This window comes from Papaver somniferum, chromosome 3 (genome assembly GCF_003573695.1).
Source record: "Papaver somniferum cultivar HN1 chromosome 3, ASM357369v1, whole genome shotgun sequence".
Taxonomy (NCBI): Eukaryota; Viridiplantae; Streptophyta; class Magnoliopsida; order Ranunculales; family Papaveraceae; genus Papaver; species Papaver somniferum.
The window spans coordinates 40,891,179-40,897,724 of NC_039360.1; the positions used below are offsets into that span (position 1 = coordinate 40,891,179).

At 35.0% G+C, this 6,546-nt stretch overlaps 1 long non-coding RNA gene across 3 annotated transcripts; it reads right to left on the reverse strand.

Annotated features, from left to right (window-relative positions):
- Positions 1 to 3,242: 3,242 nt before the first annotated feature.
- On the reverse strand, positions 3,243 to 4,950 carry LOC113361177. Of its 3 annotated transcripts, none has more exons than XR_003364997.1 (4): positions 4,897 to 4,950; positions 4,086 to 4,143; positions 3,859 to 3,948; positions 3,243 to 3,557 (listed from the first exon to the last, which is right to left on the reverse strand). It is a non-coding gene; the product is annotated as an uncharacterized LOC113361177 (long non-coding RNA). The 3 variants fall into 3 exon arrangements; XR_003364996.1 differs by having other exon boundaries at positions 3,804 to 3,948; XR_003364995.1 differs by lacking the exon at positions 3,243 to 3,557 and having other exon boundaries at positions 3,639 to 3,948.
- Positions 4,951 to 6,546: the final 1,596 nt, after the last annotated feature.

Here is a 6,546-nt window from a genome sequence, read left to right on the forward strand (position 1 = left end):
CACCCATCCTGGTTGCATCTGAAAACATGCCAAAGTATCAACATTGATCACAGGTGTACAATTTTTTACACATGTTGTAAGAGTGTCAATTGTTGTACACAAGACAAATTTCTTAAAATCTATCAACAATGTACAATCCTGTACACCTTATTAAAGGTGTATATCAATGTACATATACTATTCTAAGAAAGTTTTTTGAGATACCTTTTTCATGGCATCATTCAGGTCTTTCTCGATTGTATTACTGACGTCGCTGATGATCCACCTAAGAAGCCTTGGCACACCTTCCTCATTGCTTGGCTTCATGATTTTGTTGTGTTCAGCAAACCAATGCTGCATTAACAGATAGGTGAATAGTTGGAAATGTAAGAGAAAGGAACAAACACAATGAACAGAATTATTTAAAATGGTGAATGGATATATCAGGTGTACAACTGTGAACTCATCAACAGATAAAGCACACAACCATTAACTTTAAGTGGTGAATCCTGATTTTTCTTAATGCTCGCCATGAGATACTCATGTATATGAACTGGCCAGCAAGTTCTCTTCATCCTATCCAAAGACTCAAAAAAGTGTGCAAACTGGTTCTTGCTAATCATACTTCCTTTTACCTGGGTAAAAAAGACCGTGATACACAAGTACATAGTAAACAACACCACTAAGTCTTCAGCATTTCTTTCAATCTCCATTTTCGACTTTGGTTTTAGCTTCATGATACGTACGATTTCCTCTTCCACATCTTTTTTTCCCAGCTCAGTTCGTTTCTTAAGAGTCAATCTGTTTATCAGCGGACCGTATTTATTTTCAGCTGCAGTTTTTACATCTTCCCCTTTTCCAACTTCCATTGGCACCATCTTAATCCCATAAAATATAAACAAATCCTCAGGTTCACTCTTTACTGCCACTTGCTTGTTCTTCTTGGTAGTATCAAACATGAAATAATGTCCCCCTGAGTCACAAATTTCATGGCAGTATCGTCTCATAATTTTCAGAGTTGAGTTTGGGTTCTTAGTCCATATATCATCTCTCTTTTTACTTGTATGTTTCTCATCTTTCCGGTCTGCTTTTTTGTGGACAAAGATATCTACAACAGGCCAGAATGGTCCTTCTTTTTGCTTCTCTAGTTGATAATTGGTGAACCATACTTTTTCTCCTCTTTTTGTTTCATGTTCCTCAAGGTTTCTATTCACAAAGTCACTGAAGGCATGGAAACTTGACCTATATGGTTTGTTGGTATCTACGAAAATGAACCAAGAAGAATAATACATTCTTTATACTCATACAAGTACAAATCATATCACTGTACGCATAAATAGGACCATATCATACAGGTGTATAGCTGTGTACACTCCTACAGAAAACTAACTAAAGCAACATTTGTTCCCACACAACATGCCATAAATCAATGTGCGTGTACAAATCTTTACACTCATACATAAATCTATCAAAAACAGCTTTAAAACACACACAACAAGCAAAATAAAGGTGAAATAGCATGTTGGTGCAAAGATGTGTACATCAGCACCAAAAACGATGGGATAATATGTTGATAACATACACATTAGTCCATATGAAGATGAAATAACATGTTGGTGCAAAGATATGTACACCAGTAAACACAAGTGACGGCACAACAGGTTGACAACACACACAACATGCCATATGAAGGTGAAATAGCATGTTGGTGCAAAGGTGTGTACACCGGTAAACACAAGTGACGGCACAACACACACATTAGGCCATATGAATTTGAAATAGCATGCTGATGTACAAACCAGTACACTGCTACAGAAACATCTTTAAAACAGACAGAACATAACATGAATCACTGCAACAGCATTGTGGTGTACTAGTGTGTACACACCAACAACAATTCCAATAAAAATTGCTAAAAAAACAGATAGAACTGGAAATGAATCACTGCAACAACATGGCGGTGTACAGATCTATACACACCAACAACAATTCCCACAAAAATTGCTTAAAAATAAGATAGAACTAGACATCAATCACTGTAACAACATGGCGGTGTACAGATCTATACACATGTACAAGAAATTGAATAAAAATTGCTCAAAAATAGACAGAACTAGACTTTAATTGTTACCTTTTTTTTTAGATAACAGATGTTGAAGGCTTTGAAGACTTTGAAGGCTTTGATTTCTTCTTAGATGGTGATGTTTTTGAAGTTTCTGGTACTGAAATTGATGTTGAATCTTCTAATGATCTCTTCAATCTCGTTTTTGGTCCTGTTGATTTCCGAATCTCTTCTGCAGCAACTGATGGAGTTGGGGATGAAATTGGTGTTGAATCTTTTAATGCTGACTTTGATCTCGTTCTTGGTGATGTTGATTTTTGAATTTCTTCTACCGCAACTGATGGAATTTCTTCTTCAGTTGATGTTGAATCTTGCACTGTTGGTGGTGCGTTTTTCTTTGAAACTACTTTTTTTCCTTTCAACATGATGTTACTGATTGTTCAACCATCTAGTTGTTTTGATTAGTAAGATGTTAGAGTTTTTGATTGAAAGTTTATGTGAATTGAAAATTTTCTAGGGTTCAAAATGTTGAGGTATGAGTAGTTTTGATTTTTTTCTTCTGTTATTCAGTCTTCAAAAGAAAAAGAAGGAATAAATGATTTGTCCGTTACGCCGTTTAATTCAGTTTTTTTTTCCAAGCTACGTGTCACAACTACGTTTATGGTGTCAGTTACAAAACTGTATCCATTCGATGCACGTGTGCTTTATTAAAAGCGTGCGAAGGATAGCAGCGTCTTTATATATTTTTTGGACTAATCTGTTCCTAGTTGGACCGGAGTGGACTAATCTTTTCTTTTTTGTGCGGTTTTGGACTAAACCGTTTTTTCCCCTCCATTTGGTTTTGTTTTCAAACTTTTCAAATTGTTTTCTCGTTATACTATATGGGTTGGAAACTTGGCATATCGTACAATTCAACAAATTTCTCTGTCAAAAATTAGGTTCATCTTGTAAACATCACATGCATGTGTCCAGAAGAAGTCATGAACCCGTGCCAATTGATTTTTTTTATGTTAGGTGTTTGTACCTAAAATTACTCTTAGGCACAAAACACGATTGATTGATGATGACGATGATGATGACATTAGGGTTATGAAACAATTGAAGAAAAATAAAAGAGAAACAAGAATTTAACGTGGTTCGGCAAGTTGTGCCTACGTCCACGGATTAAACCCCGTAGGGAGAGATTTTGTTGATATGATGATTACAATAGTTATGTGTGGTTAGCAAACCGAGAATTTCATCTTCCTTTGAGTTGGATTTTAGCCAAAACACCCTAATTTGGTTCCATAATAACCCTAGATTTGTAGTTATCCAAAATAACTACCTAGATTTGTACTTATCCTTGAAGATCCATGTCTATCTTCCACAGATTTATGTTTATCTTGAAAGATCCTTGTATATCTTCACATGATTTGAATATTTCTTGAAAGATCCTTGTATACCTGAACAATATTTGTATCTATCTTGGAAGATCCTTGTATATCTGCAAAGCTAAAACCTAAAGGGAAGTTCTTACCTACAATACATATTTAACAAAAATCAGAAAGCAATTTAATATATTCTCGGAGAATCGATTTGGCTAACATAGGATGTAGTCTTCAACCGGCCAAAAAAATTCTATCATTATCATTCTTTTCAACTAGTAGAGGATTGTGGCGGCAACTATTGGATCACTATACTTCGTTGCATACATACATCACTAGTTAAAACAAAATGGTCAACAAGATCAAAATTGTGGAAAAGGATCGATCTCAGAACATACATTTTCGAGGAATTCTTGACTACATTAGTATCTACTTCTACTGTTGAAAACTCACAAGATGTCTTCCAGGTTTGCGGTAAGGTTGCACAACTGGGAGCCCAAGAGGAGTAGTCCACCTCACAGGCTTATTTTCTGAGGTGATCACCTGTCAAAGCTCCATAACGGATTATAAGAACGAGAAAATCCCTTAAATCTTAGTCACTTTAGTTGTACAAGAATGAGAAAATCCCTTAAATCTTAGTCACTCTAGTTGTACAAAAGCTTTCAGCAGTCAGAATGTACCTTTGCACAATCGCAGACGAGCAGCTTGGAACATCTCCCCAAGTGTAGTCATTGTCACCTATTCAAAAGAAAAATATTTTTAAACAGTCAAGTGAAGTAGATTTTTGCAGCATTGACCGACATGTTTTAGTAGTTTCTGATGGCTGCTACGATAGAAACAGTATGACGAGTTTATGTAGTGGGGAGGCTTACTACTGATTTTCTGAATTAACTCGAGTGAAAAGGATGATGAAATCCAATCAATGAAATAAAAATTTACGAGTTGTTCAGCATCATATCCAGCTGTGCCTGGCTAATAAGTCATAACATGCAAACAAAAATCCGTAGGTACATATATACTACTCAAGTATTCAACCCATTTGACAATGATTCACACGTTACAAAGTTGAGTGCGTCGACTCTTGCACAACCTAGTTAAACCGTCACGATATCCTATTGTCAAGCATACTTCTAGCTCTGCATTTTCTCAAACACAGATTCTGCATCAGCAACATTAGCACTCTTCTGATAAAGACTCATCAACATTCCAAATGTAACAACATTCTGCCGAATCCCATTTTCTAATAATCTCATCATCCAATAGCAGTATCAATTGAGTCTGTTGTGGACAATCTACAAACCCTAAATTGTTTCACATAACTGATTTTTTGATGAACACAACAACTAGGAAATGAATTTATAAACAAAAGATTTGATTTTTTTTTTTGTTGAGATTCATGTAGTTCTGATGATGCTGTGCAGATTTTGATGGTGGACATGATGGTGTATACAAAGTGTAAGAGGATGAAATAGTAGGAGTGGAGATATTTACCTGCTAGAGTGTTTTCATAATCAAATCGGTGGACTAGTGGAAGAGAAAGAGGAGGAAGAAACAAATGGCGCCTCATATATTGGATAAAACGGGTTAACAAGGCCTCATATTTGGGATACATCCTTCTCATTTCTTACACTCTGTATACACCATTTTTTTTGGTGCCTTTGATTATTTTTTCTAAATTTTACTGGGAAATTGAGACCAGGATGTAGAAAGGTGCAAAACTTTTGAGAGAGTTTGTCCAGAAACTAGATATGCTGAAAATTTAAGAAGCCCGTTAACAAGTGAGATAATTGATCTCATCTGCTCTTACCTGATTCTCCTCCTGAAATAAAACATTAAATTTTGGAATAATGTTAAAATCCAAAAAATTAAATTTGGGAGATTTATTTGTTAGTTGAGGATTTGTAGTGGATACTTAAAATCACATCTCTTAAGAATGAGGTAACTTTCTTATTGAATTGTCCCTTAAAACTCCTCAAATGTGCATGGATGGTACTGTGTGTATATATATATTAGAACTAATTTCTATATTGCTTTTATCAATTGTATTCAAATTTATTTCGATTGTTGTTGTAAGCCATGATCGGAGGTTGGCAATGTACAGGTATTATCGGCTTGAAAATCTGACAGACTTGAACCAGCATATACTCGAGTCAAGATAAGCCGGTAACTAGTACGATTTAGTGGATGGTGTTCAGGGTGGTCGGATTAAAGGATATATATAGTAATATCGACAAACTTTTCTCAAGTCCACTGTTGTCCAGCCCGATTAGAATACTTGGCTTCACCCAGACGACCCATATTCAAAATTAGCAATGAAGTTTATATTTTTAAGATTTTTCTTTTTAATCACATCGAGTAGGTATTTCCGTCACAGGAATACTATGTTTACCCCATACACAACCCAAATAACCCTTCAGTTTCTTCGAATTTTATATTAGATCATCCAACGTATTTATATTTTGCTCCACCGTATTATTTGTATTTATGGAGTTTAGCCCATCCTAGTCTTAGGCTCTTAGTAATATTTATATTTTGTTCTACCAAGTTATTCATATTTGTGAATTTTAATTAAAAAAAATGCAAATGTGTAGATATTATATCCACCACAAACAAGGATACAGGACTAAAAAAAAAATTACGAACAAGAGTTACAAGATTAGAATTTTCGATCTTTTGGCTTTAAGAAATTTGGCTTCTAAAACAACAAAGTTTACTTAGGTTTTCCGGATACAGTTATCAAAAAGAAGTATAACTTAGCAAAAATCGTTCAGTTTCTTAAGAAATCAGGGATGTCACAGCACTACAAATAAGGATACACACAATAAAGAAAAAAACTCTCCTACCAAAAAAATATGTGCAGCTTCGTCCTTCAGCAAAAAAGACATCCATCCTAACTTGCATCCTTACACGGTGTCCATATTGTTGGAAAATTAGATAATAACCCAGTGGTCATTTGCGCGCATCATTTATAGTGGAGCGGAATAAGAGTTTCTTCCAAAAAAAAAATTAGAAATAAAAAAAAAAACTAAATAGGTTCTTGGTGAGGTTTGATGTTAGGAAATAAGATCCCCTAAGGATCACTAGCTTTATTTTTTATTTGTGAATGAAACTTTTAGTCTCAGAGAGAAACTAGAGAGTCTT